This window comes from Choloepus didactylus, chromosome 6, assembly GCF_015220235.1.
Source record: "Choloepus didactylus isolate mChoDid1 chromosome 6, mChoDid1.pri, whole genome shotgun sequence".
Lineage (NCBI taxonomy): Eukaryota > Metazoa > Chordata > Mammalia > Pilosa > Megalonychidae > Choloepus > Choloepus didactylus.
Window position 1 is genome coordinate 113,716,687 of NC_051312.1, and position 27,267 is coordinate 113,743,953.

Sequence of the window (27,267 nt, forward strand, 5' to 3'; positions counted from 1 at the left end):
TGTGGCTCTGTCCCACACACCTATAGTTTCTTAACAACATGTTGTAAGGAAATCTCAGTGATTTGGGGCAAGGTCCTTTCTATGATATTTGGCTGCTGGTTCTGGCTCTCTAATTTTCCATGATAAATTAAACACTGGACTTCTCTTCAGAACCTACAAGATGGCATGACTAGAAGTTCTCATGACTAAACCACATGTTCTTACCTGTATCTACCAGAATGCAATAAAGTTAAACTCATATTTTTATTAATAAAGGGGTATTTTAATTCACATTCTTACATTTAGTTGATGAATGATTCTACAAGAGATCACACAGGAAAGATGGCATGGTTGGCAGGGTTTGTTTCAAGCATTCCTGGGTTATTTAACCCAGGTTATTTCATAAAATTACACTCAGCTAGTTGGATCTCTGCGGCCCAAACCAAGCACTTAACCAAAATATTAGATTAGTTTTTAACAATTCAAAGCACCATATTTTCATTAAACTCTAATGGAGACAGGCAAGTCACTCCACCTAACCAATATTCTACACTGTGTGGTTAAAAGGAGACTATACTACGTGATTCATGCTTTTAAAATGATGGCATTTCAATTCCAGGAAGTTCATGAAAATGGAATTAAGTCCCTTATTTGAAACAATTCTAAATATTAGAAGTAGGTAGGTAGATAGATAGATAGATAGATAGATAGATAGATAGATAGATAGATAAGATAGATAGATAGATAAAGATGGATATGTGTGTGCACACTGCACAGGGAAGCTTACAAAACTAAAAACCTAGATGTACAGTGCTGAAAATAACCATTATGTGTCATTTACATCAATAATACCTAGCCAAACCATAGGTGATGCAGCCTAGTTAAATAGTTTGATGGAACTTCAAAATGAAAATATATTTATGTATATATGTGTGTGTGTATTTCTGCGTGATAAGGGGATCAAATAAGGAAACATGCATATAAATTTCAAACACAATGACTAGCACATAGATGTTTGTATGTGTGTATTTGTGCATGTGTGGTATTTAAGACATACAGACGAAGTAAGAGGAACACATCACAATATTTCTTCTTAGGTAGAATTCATTTTGAAGCCAGTCCAGAAACTCTGTTTCAATTACACAACCCATTAAAGTGGTAATCATTGAGTTCTCTCTATTTTCCTTTCTATCTTGCCTTCATAAAAAAATGATACTTTTTTCTTCACATGGAGGATAATCTTCTATGTTGGAATTAAAAAAATCCAGGAACCATCTGCTCAGCTAATATTGTTTAAGCACCTCATTGTTTTCATAGGGAAGTTCCTATATTTTTTAAATTTCAGGAACATGTCTGTTTCTCTCAAGTCTCTCTATAGCCCTTAAGAATTATTTTTACCTTGTATATGATCAAAAATTATTCTGTTCAGAAATTTGAGTTAAAGCCTTTGCAGCTCTCTCAGCTTGCTGGTGATTATTGCTCAATAGCATTCACTTTCCTCCATCTCTTGCTGAATACACCTTCTATTTTATTCTCTGAAGAGGTCATAAATTTCTGCAATCTGTTTTGCCCTATGTGAATCACATCAAACATGCCCCTAAGAGATTATGGTTCATCTTTTCTGACATCTGGGGAAACAGTCCTAAACTAAGGAGACGAATACACCATTGAACTCTTTGAGTGAGGGGTTTGAAAACTCTCTTTGATGCGCTTTTGTATTCTCCCCTGCAAAGCACTAAAAGAATAACAATCCTTATTCCATATCTATTTCATATAACTATCATAAGGATTCATTAGATCATCCATGTAATGCGCTTTGAGCTCTTCAAAGAAAAATGCTTTAGAATCTTTTATCTCCAGCTTTTCGTCCTTTGATTCTTCAATATTTTTATTTAAGCTGGGAGGGTTAATTATTTAAAAAAATGTTTTTTCAAAGGACAGTAGTGATAAAGAGAGGGTTACACATAACTTTTCCTTAAAAGCTCAGTTTGAAACAGCAGGCATTTGGCCAATGTTAGTTTTCTTTCCTGTGAGATTTCTCCCCAATGAATACCTCAAAGTACCCTGCAGCTGTGTGCTCACCTTCAGGTCTCACCTCGGTGTTAGGGCTTTTGCACTTACTTGTGTCCTTGGAAAGCTGCGACTCTCCACTTCCAGCCTTCTAAATTCTATGTAGTACATATACATGCAGTGCATGTAACTACATGTGACCTGGTCAAGGATAAACAGAGCTACACTAGGACTTTATGTAAACTAAAATCTACCACAAATTATTGGGACTACTAAAATACACACATGGAACATAAAAATGGAGTCAATTTAGATTTAAAAAACAAAACAAAACAGTGACACAGAGTTGTAACAAATACTCTTTAAACAACTAGCATTGTGCTTGGCATATGGTAGGTGCTCAATGAATTTAATGAATGGATTAATATGAAAGGGAAGTTCAGTTTTAGTCAAACAATATCTGGCTCCAGTAACTGGAGTTCTTTCCTTCCCCAGGAGTGCTCATATTTAAGAAAGATAACAGGAAAGGAACTTAAGATGGTGACTAGGTGAGACAGAGAAAAAAACACCTCCATGGAAAACACTAGATAAAAAAACCAGAAAGGACCCAGAACACCACTTCCAAAGTAGCACCAGCCGGACAAGTTCTGCTAAAGCCACAGAGAAAGTGTGTTTGGTGAAACCAGGAGTCTGCATTCTGAAACGAGTGGGTGAGTAGGCTAAATCCCTTGGCCACGCTGCGTTGGGGGAAATGGTGGGTTGGCATTTTTTAAAAAAATAAAAGAAGCCCGGGAACAGCTGCAGATAAGATGGGAGCGGTCTGGGCTAATGCCTCGGTGTCTGGAGTGGAGGATACCCCTTCCCACACCCACTGCTGATTGTCTCGGGTCCAGGGAAACAAAGGGGAGACGCATGACTTGCAGCAGTCTCCCCAGCGGGCGGGGCTGCTCCTGCCTGGGGCCGAGCACGCAGTGCAGAGCCCAGCCAAGAAACCCAGCCTCGCAGCCATCTCCCCAGCAGGTGGGGCTATTCCTGCCTGGGGCCGAACACACAGCAGAGAGCCGAGACAAGAAACCCAGCCTGACAGGGGGTCTTTCCTGTAGCACCGCTCACACGACACAATATTGGTCATGGACAGTGGCCTTGAATACGCCCACGACTGATTGTCCCGGAGCTGGGAGAGGGGAGCTGTGTGGAAAGGGGGAAGTTAATGTGTCCCATTCAACCATCTTTGAAGCAGGCTGGGAATGTCCCTACACAGCCCAGCGGCCCAGGGCTTCCCTGGAGGCCGGTGCTCACTTGTGACGTGGCATGGCCCTCCCCCCCTCAACAGAGGTCCTGGAAAAGCACAGCAGGGAGGGGGGAACTGCTCAGAAATCCCAGGGAACCTATGCCAATACCAAGGACTTTTGTGTCAGCGGCAGAGAACAGCCTTAAATCTCCGGGAACACCTGGGAGGTTTGATTGTTAAACCTGCCCTTCCTCCCTAACCACTCAGGCACACACCCCTCATTGAGGGCAGACAGCACTGACAACACACCCAAATTAAGTGCACCAATTGGACCCCAAAAGAGTCAAATCCCCACATACCACAAAGTTGGGGAGAACTAACTTGAGGGGAATAAGTGACTCACGGATGCCATCTGCTGGTTAGTTAGAGAAAGTGTATGTCACTAAGCTGCAATTCTAACAAATTAAAGATCAAGTAAAGCAAATGCCAAGAGGCCAAAAACAACAGAAAATCTTAAAGCATATGATAAAACCAGACGACATGGAGAACCCGAACCCAAACACTCAAATCAAAAGATCTGAAGACACACAGTTCCTGGCAGATTTAATCAAAGAAATACAGACAGGCAATGAGAGCATGGCACGGGATATAAAAGATTTGAAGAAGAGCATGGCACAGAATATAAAAGACATAAAAAAGACCCTAGAAGAGCATAAAGAAGATATTGCAAGAGTAAATAAAAAAATAGAAGATCTTATGGAAATTAAAGAAAGTGTAGGCCAAATTAAAAAGACTCTGGATACTCATAATGCAAGATTAGAGGAAGTTGAACAACAACTCAACCTCCTTGAGGAGCACAGAACAGAAAATGAAAGAACAAAAGAAAGAATGGGGAAAAAAATTGAAAAAATTGAAATGGATCTCAGGGATATGACAGATAAAATAAAACGTCCAAATTTAAGACTCATTGGTGTCCCAGAAAGGGAAGAGAAGGGTAAAGGTCTAGAAAGAGTATTCAAAGAAATTGTTGGGGAAAACTTCCCAAACCTTCTATGCAATATAAATACACAAAGCAGAAATGCCCAGCGAACTCCAAATAGAATGAATTCAAACAAACCCACTTCAAGACATATTCTGATCAGACTGTCAAATACTGAAGAGAAGGAGCAAGTTCTGAAAGCAGCAAGAGAAAAGCAATTCACCACATACAAAGGAAACAACATAAGACTAAGTAGTGACTACTCAGCGGCCACCGTGGAGGCGACAAGGCAGTGGCATGACATATTTAAAATTCTGAGAGAGGAAAATTTCCAACCAAGAATATTTTATCCAGCAAAACTCTCCTTCAAATTTGAGGGAGAGCTTAAATTTTTCACAAACAAATGCTGAGAGAGTTTGCTAATAAAAGACCTGCCCTACTTCAGATACTAAAGGGAGCCCTACTGACAGAGAAACAAAGAAATGAAAAAGAGATATAGAGACTTTTAACAGACATATATAGAATATTACATCCCAGGTCACTGGGACACACGTTCTTCACTAGTGATCACGGATCTTTCTCCAGAATGGACTGTATGCGGGGACATAAAAACAAGCCTCAATAAAATAAAAAATAAAAAAATGAATTTGTTCAAAGCACATTCTCTGACCACAGTGGAATACAAATAGAAGTCAATAACCATCAGAGACTTGGAGAATTCACAAACAACTTAAAGATAAAAATGTGGGGGATATGAAAACATTCCCAGACAATCGAAAGCTGAGGAACTTCATCACCAGTAGATCAGTCCTAAGCAGGCTGAAAGAAAGAGACACTAAACAATCGACTGAAACCACATGAAGAAATAAAGATTTCCGGTAAAGATCACATGGTAAATTTAAAAAAAAAAAAGAAAGAAAGATAACAAAAGTTTTTTTTTTGTTTTTTTTTGTTTTTTTACCTTTCATCTCATTTAAGAAAAGGAGATAAATTCAATGGACATCAACATAAAAGGTAAAAGTATATTCAGGGATCTATGATTTTTATCTTCTCTACAATCATCCTGAATTTCTCAATATATAATAATGTAACTGTGATATTCTGCAATCATCCTGGATTTCCATGTTTCCAAATGATCCACATTTTTGCATTTAACATTGTTCTACAGTGGAACTGATGATTGAATCCTTGGTTTAGGGAACGCCTCAGTTAGATGCTAACAAAAGTACTTTCATAACCTTGTAGCAAACAATCCACTTCTCTCTATGCCGTGTTCATAAGATACATGGATGGTGCTGCAGGCCCTAGTAGAACTGGGTTAGTTTTAGGCTCTACAGCTACTATAAAGAAGTTAAAAAAATATGAAGAGATAGCAAAGGAATATAACCACCTTATTTATTAGACCTTGTGGATTTCATTAAGATAAGGTAATAATAATTATTAAAATAAAATATTATGATAATACTTCACCTTTAAATATAATGATTTATGTTTATAAATTACACTCACATAAATGATCTCATTTGATTCTCATATTCTTAAGTGGTATGTTCTAGTTTTCTAATGCTGCCATTTTGCAAAACACGGGAAATGGATTGGCTTTTAAAAGGGGGGTTTATTTGGTTACAAAGTTACAGTCTTAAGGCCGTAAAGTGTCCAAGGTAAGGCATCAACAATAGGGTACCTTCACTGACGAACACCAATGGCATCTGGAAAGCCTCTGTTAGTTGGGAAGGCACATGGCTGGCATTTGCTTGCTCCTAGGTTGGGTTTCAAAATGGTGTTCTCCCAAATGTCAGCTTCAGCTTTCAACGGCCTTCTTCAAAATGTCTCTCTAACCTACTCTGGGTTCCTTCTGTTTGTCAGCTCTTTTGTATGGCTCCAGTGATTTAATTAAGACCCATCCTGAATGGGTGGGGTAACACCTCCATGGAAATTATCCAATCAAAGGTCTTGCCCACAGTTGATTCGGTCACCTCTCCATGGAAACACCCAATCGAAAGGTTCCAACCTAATCAGAATTGATATGTCTGCCCCGACAAGATTGCATTAAAGAACATGGCGTTTTGGGGAACATAATACATCCAAACCAGCACATGGTATTATTATTAGCCACCTACCCCCCCAACACACATACATATATTTTACAGATAAGGAGACTAAGACTAGATACTTTAAGTGCTAGTTATAGTGAACTAAATACACTTTTTAAAAAATCCTTTCATTTTGTTCATATCTACATAATACTTTCACTGTTTTCCAAGGTGGTTGTACCATTTCACATCCCCACCAGCAATATATGAGAACTCCCATTACTCTGCATTCTTGCCAACACTTGGTATGGTCATTTATTTTAGGTTTAACCATTCTGATTGGTATATAAGTACTTTCTCACTGTGGTTTTAATTTGTGTTAGCCTAATGACTAATGATGTTGATACCTTTCATGTGCTTACTTGTCATCTGTATTCCTAATTTGGTAGTGTCTGCTCAAAATCTTTTCCCCATTTTTTTTCTTTATCTTATTTTTGAGTTTCGAGAATTCTTTATAAACTTTGGATACATACCTTTTCAGGTATATGATTTGCAAATACTGTCACTTAGTTTGTGGCCTATCTTTTTATTCTTTTAATATTATTGTTCAAAGATAGTATTAATTATCTTTTCATTTTAATAAGTGTCAATTTATCAATTTGGTCTTTTATTGATTATGTTTTGGTGTCAGATCCAAGGAATCTTTGCTTTCAGTATTTCACCATTAAGCATGATATTAACTTAGTTTTTTTTTGTAGATGTCTTTATCAAATTTAAGAATCCCCTTTTATTCTTAGTGTGTTGATAATTTTTACCAGGAAAGGATTTTGAATTTTGTCAATGCTTTTTCTGTGTCTATAGAGATGATTATATGGTTTTCCTTTTTTAATTTGCTAGAATTCGATTTCTTGCACTTGCAACAAGAGGGTATCATCTTGTGTCTTCTTCCAGCAAAAAAATTTGTTAATGTAGATGGTGTGTCATATTGATAGATTTCAAATTTTAAACAAACCTTACTTTCCTGGAATAAAACATATTAGTCTTGATTATTATCCTTTTCAGTTATTGTTGAATTCAATTTGCTAAAATTGTGTTTAGAATTTTTGCATGTATCTGCATTAGAAATATTGATCTATAGTTTTATTTTCTTGTAATATCTTTGTATGGTTTTGGTATCAGGATAATGCTGGCCTTATAAAGCAAGTGGGAAAATCTTCCCTCTTTTGTGACTTTCTAGAAATATTTGTGTGTTGAACTGGAATAATTTTCTTCCTTATGTGTTCCTAGAATTCACCATTGAAACCAACTGGGCCTAGAGTTTATTTCAGGGGGGTAGGGTTTCCAAGAACTGTGAAGGGTCTGAGATTTTAGTCTACTTGCAAGCTAACAAGGTAGTCTGCCAGTTTCTTGGATGCTGTAAGAAGACACAAGACAATAACCTCTTGTTTTAAGTGTGAGAAATCAAATTCTAAATATTTTAGGCAAACAAAGAAGAGGGTTACTGGAAGCATACTGGGGTATCTTGATGATTAAAAATAGAGTAGACCAATCAAATATCAGGAAGGAGAGTGGTTAGCCAGGTTTCGGGGACTTGAGTGTTGCCAGTACTTTATGCTTTTTACCTATGCTTTTCTCTGTGTATCAACTGACTTTTTTTCTCTCTGAAAACTGGCCTGCTCCACACTCTAAGAAACATTGCCCTTGACTGGTTTGTAAATTCACATCTCACAATATGTGCTATCAGATAGGATTGATCTATGGCTGTTTAATGTCTAGTTCAAAAATCAACAAAAAGTCAAATAAACCATTAGAAACCTAGAAATTTCTCTAAATGCAAAAATCAAAAAAGTGTTATGATTGGTCATGGGATGATCCCAGGTAGGCTGGGAGAGACAATCTAGGAAACAAAGAGTACCCTCATATTCTGGGGGTCCTATTAATTCAGGCATCAAGATTAGTAGGCAGTACATGAGAATATGTACTATTGGTTTCAAATTCCCTGGAAAAAAAAGGTTGACATAAATATATAATACGCAATTGAAAATGTGTATGAGGAAAGTAGGACTGCTTCTCTGGCAATTTTTGTGTCCTCAGTTCTAAAACCAAGAATTCTGGACACATTTAATTTATTTTCTTTGATGTTTCTCTGAATGTCCAGGTAGTCAGATTTTACCCCATGTCATGAGAACACGTTTTCCAACATTATCTCATGTGAACTTGAGAAGGACCACTAATAATTATGATGTTCAGTTACATCATGAAAAATATAAGGAACTGATTATACAAAGTTGACATGTCAATCCCAAGGAAGCAAATATGACCTGAAATTGACTTCAGCCCTTAGATGTACTTTGTTTGGTCAGTGCAACATTAATGTATTTGTTGATAAAATATCATCATATCTGGCTTCAGTTGAATTCTAGAAATATATGGCAGCATAAGGCTGGAACTGAGTAATGGTTGACCCTTATAGAGAATATGCCCTATTCCCTCCAGTACTGTCCCTACTGAGTCTGCGTCACTCTCATGTGACATTTGATATTGTTAATCCTGACTAGTAGGAACAGTGGGTGTGAAAATGCTCAGCCCTCTCTCTGTTGCATCTAAATATGAAACCTGGCAAGTCTGTTCATTATCCTCAGTCTTCTACAAATTATAAGTTCCCAAAGTGCAGTGGTTATATCTAAATTGTGAATTCCTTTGCATCATTTAATATATTGTTCATTAGAAATAAAACTCCTGGATGCAATACTTGGTAAACAATGTGTAGTATTTTCCCTTGAGGCCACTGATCATTCAGATTCCAGGACTCATGAGCTCCAACCTCACTCAGAGTTTCCTTACACCAGCTGCCTTTTCACATGCACAGGGATTAAGGTTAGACAGGAACCGGAATCTGCAATAATCACCTGGTGTTGATATCTGTAATATTCATAATATAGTATAGAATAATCTTTTCTTTAAAAACTTTAGGAAGAGAGAAAAATAATTAAACCTAAATCTGAAATAATAAATTAATAAGCCTTATTGTCATTAATGGTAATATGCAGCCAATGATAAATTTTATAAACTAAATTTCTGCTAAAACTTATAGTTCCTTTTCATTGAGAAACTTTTTAAGTTATTTGTCAAATATAACTATGAAAATTGGCAGCATAATTTAAGAAGGAATTAAAAGATGATTGGTAAGGCAGATATATTTTATTCATTTGAAGTGTGTGTGTGTGTGTGTGTGTGTGTGTGTGTGTTTCCCTGGCTACCATTTATATAATTTGAAAGTTATGTATCTCAGAAAAACATGTTCTTAATTTTAGTCTATTCCTGTAGATGTGAACCCACTGTAAACAGGACCTTTTGATGAGGTTATTTTGGTTAAGCTGTGGCCCAATTGAATCAGGATGGGTCTTAATCCTATTACCAGTGACCTTACAGTGAAAATCACAGAGAAAGAGAAGCTCTCGGAGCAACAAGAAGGTGGAAGTCAATGGAACTCATGATGGCTGGCAGGAGAAAGCATAGTCTTTCTAATGCCTCAATTTGGGACTTCCTTGTAGCCTCAAAACCTCATGAGCCAATAAATCCCTGCTGTTTAAGCTACCCCATTGGTGGTATTTGTTTCAACAACCAGGGCCCTAAAACACGGACAAAAAACAAACAAACACAAACAAAAACCTCCTTACCCACATATACCATGTAATAAAACTAACATCTTATTCTATAGCTGTGGCCATATTCTTAATTGCATCTATATAAAGATACATTTATGTTGTACTGTTTGTTCTGTTTGCTTGCACTGTACTATTACTATTTTTCAGATTCTTAACAGCATTACAATCAAATTTTCTAAATAACTTATCCACTTTAAAAATTTAATTAATCAGCAGTCAGCAAACTATGGCAGAATTGCTACCTGCTTTTGTAAACAAAGTTTTTTTTGAAATACAGCCATGCCCATTTACTTACCTATTGTCCATGACAACCTTAGAGTTGAGTAATTGTGACAGAGACCATATGGTCCACAAAGCCTAAAATATTTACAAACTGGCACTTTTAGAGAAAAAATCCATTGACTCTTGCACTATAAAGTACTAATAAAACAATAATTATGACCCTGTAAGGTAGGATCATAAAAATATTCTCATTTAAAATGCACATAGGCACTTTACATTCACAGTAGCTTATGTACTTAGATGATTTTATTATATTATTCCTAATTATAGCCAATAATCTTTTATTGAGCATTTAAAACTTTTTCTCTTAACTTGAGAGGACTTAATATAGAATTGTTTGCTGTAGCCTTCATGCTTTTATTTTAAATAAATGTGTATTTGTGAAATATTATGTGAGTAATCTAATGGTTTGGTGTACTTTTGCCATTTTTTTCTACAAACATATTTAATATCAAATCACTGATTATCTCAAACAAACAAACCACTAGAAACCTAGAAATTTCTCTCTACTCAAATAGTATAGTAATACACGATAGCCCCTGGAATTGGAAATACAACATTCTCTGCTACAGATTCACACAAACCTGCTCAGATAGTTTATAAAGTAAAATCCCTACAAATCATTGGGTGAAGAATTATGTAAAATTAATCATAATTACTGACCTTAAATTTCATAAATCTGCCCCCTCCATTTTGTTGTAGGTTACTTAATGGCTATTTGTAACCTAACCATAATGGCATGAGTCAAGTGCTGATTCAGTTTTTTGAAAGGAAATATTCTCTAATTTTGATTACAAAACAAAATATAAATATCAATAAAAAGGTTAGAACTAAATGTCCTGGAATGTTTCATCAGTGTTTCACTATGTCCTTATAGTTGTGTACAAAAAACATGGTGAAAGTGTTTTGTCTATGCAGTTGTGAATCTGTGGATGTTTTATGGTAATCCCTAAGGGGAAAAAAATGTTGAATTTAATGTCATTTTTCTTCCTATTTAAGAAACAGTATTAAAGTTCTATCCTTAAAAGACTTAGGGGCCCTGCACAATTGACTATTTCTTTATTTCTATATATTCATTTATATTGTGCTGAAATGATAATTAGAAAACAGATGGGAAAAAAACAGAAAGTCATAAAATTAACCTACCATCGCTTTTTCATAGTAGACATTTACGTGTGTGATTTATTTTTTCAGAAACTAGCTGAAATATATGTTTTGGAATGAGGCCAATGCAAATACATAAAGTTAGAAATATACTGTTCTAGTTTTGTCATCCAAATAAAGATGTCTGAATAAATCATAGAGTCCCACTCCATGGAAAGGTATATATCCTGCATGTCCAAAGGTAAGGCAAGTGTTTGTTTGTTTGTTTTTTTCTCCCTCATAAATTACCTCTCAAGGAAAAGAGAGCCAAACTGTATACCTCATCACACACACCCTCTGAGTACCCTCTCCTTATCATGGATGAGCCATGTCTGTTCCAACATAAGATCAAACCCTTAACTGTGCACTGTTTCCCAACCCCTCTCTCCTTTGATATCAAGATTATAATATTGTTTTTATTTTTATTTTTTAAATAAGGCAATAAGGGAGGATACCAATGGAGGATGATTTTCTTCAGAATAGTCATCCAGCAAGAATTATTTTTCTTCCATTTGACTTATATTTTGGTGATACGAGTTTTTTGTTTGTTGGTTGATTTCATAAGAATAATCTACTATTTAGTATGCATCAAAGATTAATTCTTTCAATAGTATGTGTTCATGAACTACAGAGAAAAAAACAGGGAATTATTTTCAAGCTACCACACAAAGTTTGAATCAAAATTCACATAATAGGAATAAAAAGCAAATATTTTCATATATTTAGCTGCGATGCTTTGACAAAATAGATATACCAAAATATATATACTATCAGACAGATTTCCAAACTCTTCTTTCCTGAAATCTTACTGGGATGTTGTGAAAAACTTATAGGAAAAAAAAAAAAAAAAAAAAAAAAGGATTAGTTGGAAACGTTGCCCTATGCTGCAATTTGTTCCAAGGTCGTAACTGATCATCAGAATCTCTTTCCTTTACAACTTCCCAATTCTGCTGATGACGTAGTTTTCCTGGAGAAGTAAATCAGACCCTTTAAGGGTTTCTTTAAAGATAACCTGGTTACCATACTCTTATTAGTGCATATTTGTTCATCTTGCTCATTTGCTGTTAAGACTGGCCATGGCAGAAACAAGAGATGCCCCAGAGGATCTCCCAAGTGTCAAACACATTCTTCCCTGCTCTCATGAAAGTCAGGGTCAGTGGCAACTCTTTTTTGTGCCTGTTGGTCTGCTGGTACCAGGGGCCCATCAGGTAGGCATATCATTTTGTGTTCAGTGAGACTCTGAAAGAAACAGCACCTTGAGAGCCCAGTATTTGCAAAAATGATAATCACAAATTCCTCAGTGCATTACTGGGTGTGGTAAATTGCATAATGTTCCCACAAAGACATGTTCGAGTCTGAATCTCCAGGTCCTGTGAGTATGAACTCATTTGTAGATGAGGTCTTACATTCCGAATCCCCAGGCCTGTGGGGACATGCTCATTTGTGAAAAAGTTCTTCAAAGGTGCTATTTAGATGAGGCCAAATTGAATCAGGGTAGGCCTTAATCCATATGACTGGAGTTCTTATAAGCAGAGGAAATTTGGATACTGTCAGTCAGCAGACACCAGAGAAGACAGAGATAGATTGCTGCTACAGACTTCAGAGAAAGCATGATCCTGCTGACCCCTTGATTTTGGACCTTAAGTTTCTGAAACTGTGAGACAAAGAATTCCTTTTTAAACAAACCAGTTCTGTGATATTTGTCATAAAAGCCCTAGCAAACCTGGGAAAGAGGGTGAATTGGACCTCACTTCCTTCCATACTTTGGTTCCCTGAGGCTGAGGAAGTCAAGGATGTGCCTAGCAGCCATCTTCCAGCCGCCACCTGCCCCAATATTTGTCCCCATTAGCCCTGAAACTATGAAAATCCTACCATAGTGGGTGGCTTCTAGTGTAGTTCGATAAATATTAACTCAATTTTTAAAATTATATATATTTTATACACACACACACATACACATGCATGTGTGTAGTAAAGAATTTAATCTTGCTCAAAAAGTGGTCTGACCTTTGCCTCAGCTTCTGGGAGGTAATCTCTAATCCTTTGAAATGCTGTGCCTGATAGGAGTATGTTTGGGTCACACTGATTTAGTGTGAGAGCTGGCTACACTAGATGGTCTTAGGTAGCGAAGGCTACACAGGTAATAACAGTGTGATTTAAGATGAGGACCTTGGGCCAAGCCAGATGCTAATAACTAAATGGGGTGGGAACTTTGGGTCTCCTGGTGTCAGTTGAGTTCAACCATGTGGACAATTAGTCAGTCATGCCTATGTGATGGAGCACTGACACTTGGGTTTGCTTCCCTGGTTGTCAACACTCCATGTATATTGTCACACATCATGGCAGGGAGGGGTTAACACTGCCCATGACTCCACTGGGAGAGGGCAACTCAAAGCTGTGTTTGGCCCCTCCAGACTCTGCACTGGGAATCACTTTCGTTAGTTGATTTTACTCTGTATACTTCCCCTATAATAAACCTTAACTGAGATTATAACAACTTTCAGTATGTTCTGTGAATCTTTCTAGAAATTTATCAAAACTGAGGATGGTTTTGGGAACCCCCGAACATGTAATTTGGTACTTGGTATCAGAAGTGAGTGATATTTTCTGGATACTCTTTCCTCTAAACTTTGTACTTAGCCAAACTCTCACAGTATTTATTTACTTATTTAAAGATCCTGAGTGCTCTACATAGAACTCCTGTGGTTTTACTTGTCTCCTTTCCTTATTCTTTCAAATATTTGCTACCATAAAGATAAAAGGGCTTCTTTTTAGGGGAGCAACATCCCTATTGCACTGAGGGTATCAGTTCTTTATGATGATGTGTGTTCTCTCCATTATCATGCCTTTGTGCATGGTTGTGCCTTTGTTTGCTTTTATTGCAATAATTTAAAAAGCATCTGCTCAGATGTGTTCTTATTTCCTTTCATTGCTTCAGATTTGACAGAAAGATAAAATGATTAAAGTTATTTAATGTTGTATTGCTTTCAGTAGTTTATAAAAATAATTTTTATATTAGTATTTCCTTCTCTTTTACATGTCATTTCTGTCAGTATTATTCTCCTAAATTTAAATGTGTTGGCTATTATTACTGAGGACATTTTAATTATAATTTCTGTTTTCTTTATGCATAGTAGAAATTTTTATCTTGTAACTTCTCTCTTACAAACCTTTAAGGAATTGGATATATATATCTAGGTAAATAACTTCACCTTTCAATTTAGAGATATTGGACAATATTAGACACCCAGATAGTCCAAATTTATGAAGTTTAAATGTAATGCATAATTTTTATAATATTCAAATGGCTAAAGTTGTATTCTTAGCATTGGAAATCTGCGTAAAAATGAAGTGATTAAAAAGTAGAGCCCCACAGAAATGTTAAATGTGTATAATAACACTCTATGATTAATCAATGATACGTAACAATAAAGTATGTTGTAAACAAGGGAAGCATTTTTCTCCTTTCCTGTTCTATATTTTGATAAAAAGTCTAAGATAAGAAATTGCTTTTATGGATTATAGATTTGCATCTCTACTACCTTAGAAAGGAGCTGAAATCTAGAGACAACATATAATATCTATAGAGGCCTGAGGGGAGTATCATTATATTAAAATATAAAGCTTAAGGGTCATAGTTTTTAAGATATTTTACATATAATGACAAATCTATAGATTCCGCCACTGAAGGGTATACTTGTGAAAATTAGATGGATAAATTTATAAAATTCATGAATACTTACAACCTGCAAAGGTGAAATTACCACTTTAACTTATACAATTGACTACTATATTTAAAATTCTCTGTAGTACTGTGAAACAAGCATCTGTGAAAAATTAGATAGAATTCAAAATGAATAGTGGCTCTAACACTCTGCAGTTGATAGAATGGTGGTGTCCCGAAAAAGACATGCCCATATGCCAAACCCTGAAACTTGTAAATGTGTCTTTATTTGGAAAAAGATTTTTTGCAGATGTAATTAATTTAAGGATCTCAAGACAAAACCATCATGGTGGGCGCTAAATCTAATGATAAGTGTCCTTACCAGAGACTCACAGAGTAAAGGCACCCAGGGAGAAGAAGGGCAAGTAATGATGAAGGTTAAGATTGGAGTTATTATGCTGCCATAAACCAAGGAGCCACCAGAAGCTGGAAAAGGCAGCGGAGCATTCAGAGGGAGCACAGTGCTGGCAACACTTTGATTTTGGACTTCTGGCCTCCAGTACTGTGAAAGAATAAATTTCCCGTGTTTTAAGCCATCAAGTTTGTGGTAATTTGTTAAAGCAGCCACAGGAAATTGATACCATCTCTGAATTTGCAAACCTGGGGTGAAACCACCAGCTTTGTAGGATAATTGAGAGGATAAAAAGTGGAATATAATTCATCAGTCGCTGAGAGATATTATAACGATTTTAATGTTATCATTGCCCAGGTATAATGAAGAATAGACTGAGCACAATCTGGTTAAGAAATGAGAAAAATTACAAGAAAAAACCTTTTTTTCTGTATTATTATTATTGTATTATTATTTTTTGCATTAGATTCTGTCAGAGACAAAAGCTGTACTGCTTGGTCAACTAATCCATCAAAAAAGGTCTTTTTCCCCCCATTCCCTAATATGCTTTATGACATATGACACTAATATCTCTTGAGTTTCAAATGCCCTCTTTCCTGTAATTTTCCGGACCCATAAAATGGAAACATATCTTAAAATCAAATGATATTATTTCCAAATAGTTTGGTATCTCTCTTCTGGAGTTACTTCTACAACTCATAATTCATTTATGGCCATTGCTATAATAATTTAAAGCTATCATAATATCCCTGCAATATCCCCAGTAGTACTTTGGCAAGGAAAAGGAAAATCACATATTCCAAATTCCCATGTATGTGCTCTCTAAACAAGAGCTTATGAAGATTCCTATAGGAAATCTAAGTCTTTTCATATCTCTTCTGTTATAGAAGGCAGACAAGAAAATAGGCAGAATAACAATATTACAGTTAGCAGACAGATTTTTCCTAAGTTTGAGGTATATATATATTTCATAGAAAAATTAGTTTATATTAAGGGAAGTAAAAGGAAGTATAAACTCATTTTTGTTATGTATTGTTACATAAATTGTAAAAAAAAGCCTCTCACATTTACATGTCTTATGAATGACTTGTGGATTATCTTCTAGTTATGATTTCATGCCTTTATTGGAACATTGAAAACTATTTTATATTTTATACAATTATCTTTTAAATGGTTGTAAAAGAGCTAAAGAAAATTTTATTAATTATCCAAAACTATATACAAAAAATAAGTCAGAGAGTTCTCAATGAAAGGCATACCTACAAGAGAATCATGAGGGATGCTTGCTAAAAATATAGATTCCTAGAGCTTATTATCAAACTGTTGAGTGAGAGCTTTGGAAGTGAGCCTGAGAACCTGTAGTTAACAGAGCATCCATCAATGATTTTTCTGTGCACTAATTTACTGGTTTACAATACAATATGTATTGAAAGTCCAAAAATGAAAGAATAAACACCTCATATTTTACATATTTCATAATGATTTATGCATTTAAACCAAAATCCTGTTTCAAAGAAATTGTAATTTAAAAGAAATTATATCCCACTTGTCTATAGGTTGGATATTTCCTATACTCAATCATGTGTGTGATTAAAAGTTACCAGGGACTAGGATGGGGTAGGGAAGGGGAGTCATGCCTAATTGGTAAAAAGTTTCTGTTTGGGGGAGATAGAAAGTTTTGGTAATGGAGAGTGGTGATGGTAGCACAACATTTTGAAAGTAATTAACACCACTGAAGTTATATATTTGAATGTGGTTAAAAGAGGGAAGTTTAGGTTATAGGTGTTACTAGAACAAAAGTTAAAAAAACAACTACAGGACTGTACAATATAAACATTGAACCCTAATGTAAACAATGGACTATAGTTAATAGTACAAATATAATAATATTATTTCATCAATTGTAACAAAGTTACCACACTAATGCAAGTTGTTAATAATATGGGAGATATGAGAACTTTGTATTTTCTGCATGATTTTTCTGTAAACCTACAACTTCTCTAAAAAAGAAAAAGAAAAAGAAAAAGTGATATGTGAGGAGATTGGTCCCCTTTAATAATGAGGTCTATCAATCTTGAAATTTTCATATAAATCTAATGAACTATGTATATGACAAAAATGCAGGCTATTATTTTTAACAACAGCAAGGCACAAAATTCTGATTTCATATATACAAAAAGATTGACAAATTTGGTAATGCAGAAATTAAAACTTTTGCAAAGAAAAATATATCAGAAGCAAAATAAAAAGTTAGAAGATTGTATATAATAAGTAATGTTTTAATGTTTAGCATATATACAAATCAATATTAAAAAGGACAATAACGCAATTAATAGGACATTAATAGAAAATTTTTTAAACAGCAGTAAATATAAGAAAATATGACCAACATCATTAGTAACCAGGGGAATTCAAATTAAATTAGATAACTCAAAGCAAAATTCAAATTTTACTCCTCAGATAAACAAAATAAAGTGTTGATTAATCCTAAATCATCAAAAGTTGGGCTCTCTCTTATAGTGAGTGATATTATGAATTGAAATTCCCTTTTTGGAAGAAGTTTGAAAATTTAGAAAAATCATAAACCCTTTGCTTCAGCAATTCCACTTATAGGAATCTAAGTCAAAGAAGTGTCAACACAATAAGAAAAAAGAAAATGTTTGTTCAAAAATATTTATTTGGGTTATTACTATGATTATTAAATACAAGAATCTTTAAATAAGGGAAAGGTTACATGCATATGATTTATTCGTTGTATGGGATTCAACAAAAAGACTAAAAAGAACAAAATAGATTTATAAGTACTAACATTAAATTGTGCCTATGATATATGGTTAAGTGAAAAGATAAATCATAGAAAATATAAGTGATTTTATTATATTCATGAAAAAAATTAGGATGTGTAGCCACATGAGGAAAAGTTCTGGAAATTGATGGATCAAGCTAATAACATCAGTGATCACTGGAGAGTCTAATAAAGAGCAGTCATGAAGAGTGTATCTTCACTTTCTCATATTTTTTAAAGAATCAACTAATGAGCATCTGTTGAAAATTTTCAGAAGAACAGGGATGAAATATGTAAACCATGACAAAATACTGATCTTGAATTCTTGGTAGTTGCTGGAGTGTGCTCCTCAGTGAATGGATCAGTGATCATAGGAGTCCTTCTCTGGGAAGAACTGACTAAAGGTCTGTAAAGAAGTCTCCAGCACAGCCTCCTGTGTGAAGTAAAACAAAAAACACAAACACAGGAGAACATGGGAGAAGGAATACACCAGGTAGCCTAACAGAAATGACCTGGGTGACTCTAATGTTTATGTGATATTTAGTTTTGCATTCCTACTCTTCCCCCTGTCCACCATTTTCTTTTTAATTTCTTACTGTTACATGAAGTCAACTTTGCCAGCTTCCCTGCCCAACAAGCACTTTCTAGTTCTTATATTTCAAGAATTTTCTATCTTCCTGTTTCCCAAAATTTAAAGTTTGCAAGTAAAAAAAGTGAGGAGACACTGTGGGATTGAGAACATCTTCTTGACTAAAAGGGGGATGCAAAATGAGACAAAATAAAGTTTCACTGGCTGAGAGATTTCAAATGGAGTCAAGAGGTCACTCTGGTGGACAGTCTTATGCACTATATAGACGACACTTTTTAGATTTTAAGGTATTAGAATAGCTAGAAGTAAATACCCAGAACTACCAAACTGCAACCCAGTAGCCTTGACTTTTGAAGATGACTGTATAGCAATGTAGCTTACAAGGTGTGACTGTGCGATTGTGCAAGCCTTGTGGATCACACTCCTTTTATCCAGTGTACAGATGGATGAATAGAAAAATGGAAACTAAATGAAAAATAGGGTGGGATAGGGGGGATGAATTGGGTGTTCTTTTTTACTTTTATTTTTTATTCTTAATTTTACTTTTTCTGGTATAAGGAAAATGTTTAAAAAATAGATTGGGGTGATGAATGCACAACTATATGATGGTACTGTGAACAGTTGCTTGTACACATGGATGATTGTGTGATATGTGAATATATCGCGATAAAACTTTTTTTTTTTTAAAGTGGAGGGAGGTATTTATTGAGCACCAATTATGTGCCAGTCACTATTCTAGGTTATGGGGATACAGTAGTGAACAAAACAGACAATAGCCTCTCTTTTCATAGTGTGTGGAGATACACAATAAACAGGTAACATAAAATCTAAACTGCATCAAATGTTAATATATTTTAGGAAAGAAACAAAGCAGGGAAGAGGAAAAGGAGTGTGAGGAATATACAGTAAGGGTGCTTTATAGCAGGCATTGATGATGAGGTAGGAAAAGATGTAAGACATTGAAAGAGCAAACTGTGCTGATACCCCAGAAAACAGGAGCAGAAAAGAAAGGAAAAAAAAAATTGCTAAGCCCTGAGTCTGGAAACTGCCTTGCATATTTTAGGAACATGGAGGCTAGTGTCACTGGAGAAGAGTGAGCAAATGGATGAAGGATAGGAGATAAATCAATTGGATCAGGCCATCATGCATGCATGCATGTGTTATGTGTTGGGGGGCATGCAGTATATATGGCCCTTTAGGCCAGAGTCAGCAAACTATACTTGGGAGCCTGCCATCTGCTTTTGTAAACAAAGTTGCATTAGAATGCAACCATACCCATCATTATGGTTGATTTCTCCCACAGTTGAGAAGACGTAACAAAGACTTACATTGCCAGCAAAGCCTAAAATATTCCATCTGGACTTTTGGAGGGGAAGTTTACATGGAGGCCAGCGTAAGGACCTTGGCTTTTATTTTAAGAGATGGGAAGCCACACACTTGATTCCTGTTGTTTTCTGTGTATAGTGTATATTCATTCCTTTCTACCACCATGAGCTCACTTGTTTTAAATTGAAATAGGCTTTTTGTAGGTAACTTTACACTTAGATTATAATTTTATCTTAACCCTTGATTATTATTACTGTCTGTTAAATAGTAACCACTATGTCAAGACCTCAATCAGATTTTTTCCTAGTACAAATCATAGTGCCTGCAGAAAGCCTAAGACAAGCAAAATGCTTGTCATTAATAATAGTGATGATTTTTTTTTACACATGAAATATCTGAGAATGTCCTTTAGAAACAGCCTGCCTCATGTAGTCATTGAAAAATGTGTACTATAATTAAGACACACATCTAAATTCTGGGGTTCATCATGGAATGAGACAGAGAAGGTTCCTACTTTCATGAAGTTTACAATCCAGAGGTGTTGAGTGGGGGCTATAGAAAAAAGCAAAGAAAGACCCACAAATAAAAAGTAGCTTTGTGAGTATGATTGACAAATAAATAGTATGATGTGATGTGGAGTGAAGAGAAGCAGATTTAGATTGAATAGCAAGCAGTGCTTCCCAGAGAGAGGGACGTGAACTTCCTGTATACCAGAAGTCCCAGGCATGGAAAAAGCTGGGCAATAGCTTTCTAGGCAGAAAGGATAGCTATTGCAAAGGCCCTAATGCATGACTGAGTCTGAATCGATAGAGGAAAGGAAAGAAGAAGAAGAAGGGAGGGAAATAAAAAGGCACTATGTGTACATTGAACAAGGTGAGAATTTGGGGAAATGAAATCAGGGAAGTAGCCTATGGCCACATCTTTCATGTTTTGGTGAACGTGATAAGGGATTTAGATTTATTCTATGTATGATTAGAAGTCTTTGGATATTTTTAAACAGAGCAGTGATCAAAAAGATTATCCTAGCTATTGTATGGAGAATATATTGTAGGAAAGCAAAAGTGGAGGCATAATGGAGAAGAATTAGAAGGCTTAACCAGAGTTTAAATGAGGAATGGTAGAGTCTTGAACAATGTAGATAACTATGGAAAGCAAGGAAAGCATAATAATGTGAGTTGTTAATAAATTGGATAAGGTGGAAAGAGAAAGTGAAATGTCAAGAATGACTCCTTGGTTTATGACTTGAGCAATTGGTGATACAGGAAATATTGGGGGAGGATCAGGTTGGAAGGAGGAGGGCACAAGAAGCTGTTAAGGATACGTTAAGTTTGGGATAACTATTTCCAAGTGGCTATGTAAAAATAAAATGGACGTAAGAATTCAAGAAGGCAGAAATTGGGAAAATTTGAGGGTCATTTGTCTATAGAGATTAAAAAATTATATGGGATTAGATGAGATTATCTAGGTGGAAAATGTTGATGGGAAAATAGAGAATTTTTAGTTGTCTGGCAGGAGAGCAAAAGGTGAGGGACAGTGTAACAGTCAGCATCCCCATGGGAAAAGAAGGCAACATTCAGCTCCTTGATTGCAACTCTGGTATAATCAGGGTTTCATTTTAATAACAGTTGGAATTTGAGAGAAAGAGGACTAGTATAAGGAACAGAGAAGCGTTGGGGAGTTAAGGGTTTGTAGAGAATTGATTTTAATAATATATCATAGTATTTAAACTGTATAAGAAGGCAAGTGAACATATGAGGGGTATTATGGATATTGCAAAAGTAGAAGGATACATGAATCTATACACACATTTAAAGAGAAACCTCATCACAGAATGTTTATCAACCATAGCACTCAAAGTTCCAAAGAAATGTTTATCACTCACGGTTGACTTTTAACTTTCCTCTATTCATCATAAGTAGGAGAACAACTGTACATAACTTTAATAACTCCTTGAAAACATGTCATTTCATAGTTTAGAAGGTACTCACACAAATATTAGAATGTCCAAAATTTAATAGAATAGTAAATGAAGCATTGAACATTGTCTTAAAAACCTAATAAATAAGTGAAGGATAATTTACCAGTAATAAAAGTCCCAGCAGAACATATATCAGATGAATCCTAAATGGTGAACACTGAATATGATGGATTTTTTCATAGGAAGCATCTAGTGCAGTGTTATAAATAGGAGATAATGATATAAAAGGAAAATCGAAGATAAAAAGAGATTGATTTTCTCATAGTGTTACACGGGAAGAAATATCAGACAATGTTCTGTAATATGCACAAAATTTACTCAAGCAATGTGTTAGTCATTTTCACATCTCTCAAAGCCCATCAAAAAGGCTAAATGGTAGGTTAGAAATTTAAACCTTCAAGTGAATGAAAGGGGACAAATATGAATTCTTATAAAGGTTAAAGCACATTGGAGGATTTGAGATTTCTCATCAAAAACAGTAAGTTACATGCCAATGAATCTGGAGTGTTTTTTTGATGCATGGTACTAAGGGAGGGAGTGTTGCAAGTTTGCCACAGATGATTAAAAGCATTTGACCCTTACTTAGAAATGAATATTTTAAGTGTTGAGTTGGTGATAGAGTAAGAAAAAAATCAAGAGTGGGACTCAGCATATGGACTAGGCATTAACATATATAAAAGAACAATTTTCTATAGCCAAATTAATCTAAATATTGGGTAGGGGATTTGGAAAGTGTGGTATAGCATGGGCAACCTTGATTGAGAAGTTGAAAGCACTATTTTAAAAGAATCTAATTCTGTCAATAAGGTACCATGAATCTTTTCTCTCCTCAGCCTATCTCTATAAGAGTACTCATGATTTTCTCAAAAATTGTATTGTTAATGTTCCCCTACTTTTCCACAATAGTTATTAGCTCCATAGAAATTGTGTTCCTTTCAATATTAAAGCGCTTCCTTAAGCCTACATATTAGTCCTGTTTTTTCTAAAGCTATGCTGCTTGGTATTCTTACAGAAAGAAATTTGGATTCTCTCTGTGATTAGAACTATTATAAAGTTATAAAGCCCTGAAGACAGGTTCAGAATGGAAATCCTGACATAAGCTTAACTATAGGTGACACTAAAATACTCTCTCTTCTCTGACTCTGAATCTATTCAGTTAAGTGGAAAATGGCTGTGTTAGCTGGGTGTACAATCATATAAAACAGCTCAGTAAATTGCAAAGAATACTGTGGTACCAAATGCTTGTGCAAGTGCAGCATTTATGCAGAACTATGCATATACAAATTTGAGATTATCTTGCTGATTCTGTGCTAACATTTATCAGACAAGCTTTTAAAATATAATGTTTAATTTCCATTTCTACTGTCACAGTCATAGTTCATTACAACTAAGGTAAGGGACATGTAGTACGTTTTCCCCTTTTAAAAAATCTGTGAATCATATCTACTCAAATACAGTGCCACCTAGTTAAGTAAGATTCTATGAGCAGAATTTGTCCATTGTCACCTAAATTTGAAAACTCAGCAATAATGTCACCCTCAAACCCCAAGAAATTTGAAGATCAAAGAGTGCCTGCATTCCTAAGGGATATACTTCTATAAACACATCAACTCATACCTTACCAGATCCAATAATTTACAAAATTAATATTTCATTTCCAAACAAGTATGTGAGCAGAAAAAAATAATTTGGTTTTGATATCTACCCAATAATATTTTTAAAAAGGAACAAATGAAGAAGATCTTTGATCATATTATTAGGTTAGAGGAAAGATAACAGCAGAGAAGAAAGGGAAAAATAAAATAATGGGAATCACATGCTTACATCCTTGAGGGTGTGCAAATCTTAACTGGATTTTCCCAGTAGGAGAACGTAGGTAAAGAAGATGAGTGTGCAGATAGTATATTGGAAGTGATCCCAGACAGGAGAAGTACTCTTGAAAAGATAAGAAATTATTTAAGTGAATGGACAAAGACGATAAGCAGTATGTCCAGTCATTCTCTGTGAGTTATTTGTTGGGGTCAGTAAGAAAAAGAGGGCATCTACTAGAGAGGGCTGCATGACAAGTAATGTTGTAAAAGGGAAATCCATCCTTCAATCCAGATACATAGGAGACAAATATAATATAAGAATAGTGTGAACGAGTGAATAATTCCAGAAAGCCACAGTTCACACGGGAAGTGCTAATAATGGGTTTGGCACTATTGGTGGGAATAAATTCTATAGAAACTGAAGGTTCAAAAATAATTGAGTGTGGTGATTGGAAGAAACATTTGAAAAACAGATTGTGATTTTTCAATGTTGAAGTTAAAGTGCATAAGAACCTGCTGTATATGACTTGCTTGATATATTCTATTCTTACCAACCTGTCTGCTAAATATTATTTCTCTTTCTTTATATTCAAGATCATGGAGGCTAGAAGACCACCTAGTATTTGACTACAAATCTGCCTGTTCACAAGTCCCTATACATCCAGTCGACCATGTGAATTCCTGGGGAAACAGGATGAAATTGACAGGCTGAAACTATGATCATTTCTAGATGGAATCTGGCAACTTGAAGATACCAATTGACATGTCATTCAGTGCTGGTTCAGCAGGCCCATCTGAAGGAGAAACCAGAGCTAAGAGTCTCTCCTGGCAGAGAGGAACTTAGATGAAGGAGAGCAGGCAAAGTGTCAAAAACAAGAGGCAGAGAGATAGACTGAAGCCAGACTGGAGGGTGTTTCAGCTGGAGAAGGAAAGTAGAAAACAATTCTTAAATATCAATATCAAGAAAAATGTTTTAAGCTGCTTCATTTCCACTGCTCTGTATTACTCAACAAATATCATCGAGTGCTATTATGTTTCTAGTAGTGAACAATGCAGAAACATTCTTCTAAAACCTACTGGGGGAAAAGAAACAACTATTCAAATAAAGTAGTGATAAGTGGCATGAAGGAAAAGTACAAAGTGTTATATAATCTAGGGTCCGTTTCTCACCTGAGGGATCAGAAAAGTAATCCCTGGGTAATTAAGTGAAATGAACAACTCTGATAAAAGCCAGGAACTGGAGATCTAGTAGTAGCTTTGGCATTTGGTAGTTTTGTGACATAGGCAATTCTTTTAATTTCCTTACTCCATTTTTTCATCTGAAAAGTAAGATTGGTAGTAAGAAATCACTTTATAAACATTTCCAGATGAAAATTTTTATTAACCATACTGTAAGTAAATTGTTTAACCTAAGTCATGAGACAAATTATTTAAAAAATAATATTAAACAAGAAAGTTTATTATGCCTAAAATAGGGGTATAAATGCATTTAAACCAGCAAACTGGAGATAAGAGTTTATTGAAAATAATGCTTCTGCCTAAATCTGACAGATGTATCATAGACATTTCCTAACTGTCACTGGTTAACCAGGTACTCAAAACAATCATTTCTGATAGGGCTTCTTCAACACTGAGATAGTATTCAGAATATTGACCTTATTAGGAAGTAGCAGAAATAGCAAGACAGAAGCACAAGCAGCATAGAAGCAACATTAGTTGTCAGCAGTGTTGTCAGAACTGCTAAGTATAGAAGTGCTCTAAGGTATGTACCCAAATACTGTGGATTTTGCTTGTAGTGATTTTAACAGCATGAAGTACTTTGTTCTCACTCAAAGGAAACATTAAATAATAATGATGCAAATTTCTAAAAAGAATAATGAAATCAAGAAATTGTGGAAGTCTTGCCTGTGAAAAAGCCCCTGGAGCCTCATACAAAGCAAATGTTACCAAATTCTATTTCTAGACCAAATTTTCCTTGTCTTCAGGGGACAGCTGTCAAATGTTTTCTTGACTAGCACTCACACAAAACCATAGAGACTATTGATAACTTTTAATGAATAAAGTTAGCTTAATAAATGCTGTTGACATGACTTTAAAAACAAAAACAAAAACAACCCTGCTATTTCACTGAATTCTAATTCCATGAAAGGAAAACGGAGAAAGCAAAACTATATATAATAATACAATAATACATATAATAATATTACATATCATATAATATACAGCATCATCATATGAATGGTATTCATTCAGATAATGATAGAAATGATAGAAAATGAGTGCAACAACTGTCTCTATGATTCCTTCTGAAGAACTGGGATATAATAATAAATTTTTTAAAGGTAATGTAATTCCAATTATGCTGTTCATGAAAAAGTGATTGGTTTTTATTTCTTTAAAGAATTTCTTATGTGAAGCTATTTGATTGTATTCTGTTGAAAGTCTCTACGTATATAACCATAAACATTAGAATCAGTTTCTATAATATGCTGGGAAATTCATGAATATGAATGCATATCCCCAAGGTAAGGTATTATTTTATCTCTATTCAAAATACATAGTACTATCCAATATACCTCTGTATCACTGACCATAAGGCACTTATTGTGTTAAACTCTTGAATTTAGAACTGCTAACTGCTATTAGTATCATTTAATTTTTTCAGAAATATTGAAGTTAACATATTTTAGAATATACTTCAGAGTGTTTCATAAAATTCCCCTATTTTAGAAACACATATTTTTAAACATTCATTTATTTGTTCATTTAATAAAATTTGTTTTATATATTGAAATTATGCTTAGTTTTGGAATAAAGATGAAGGGCACATCCCTTCTATCAGGGAGTGTGCAGACAATTACAGTATGGTGTGAAGAGTGTGATAATAGATGTATGTACAGAGAAACTCTACCTTTGGGAGTCATACACGACAATTGAGAGCTCAGTATTAAAATGTGAATTGGTGTTTGCCAGAGAGTTAGCATAGGGAGCAGCATGTGCAATGGCCTGGAGACTAGGAATAATATGGCATTTTTGATAAATAGAAGTAGTTCAGTACAGCTGTAATGGAGTGGTTCATGGGGGATCCATGGAATATAAAATTATAAACAGTGATAGGAGGCAGAAAATATCGATTGCACACAACTAGGAATCAATTACTGAAACTACTGGAAGAGATTAGACTGGTGTGAGTCTAGCTTTCTCTAAGCAGAATCAAAAATGCTGTCTGTTTTCTAAATAACAAATGGTATATGAAATGCAATGCAATATGGTCCAAGATATAAGGCCTTCATTAGTGAAATATAGCAACGTCTAAACTTAAAAAGGTTCTGTCTTCTTGGATGAGTCATGAATGAAGAAACCTGATGTTTTTCAAG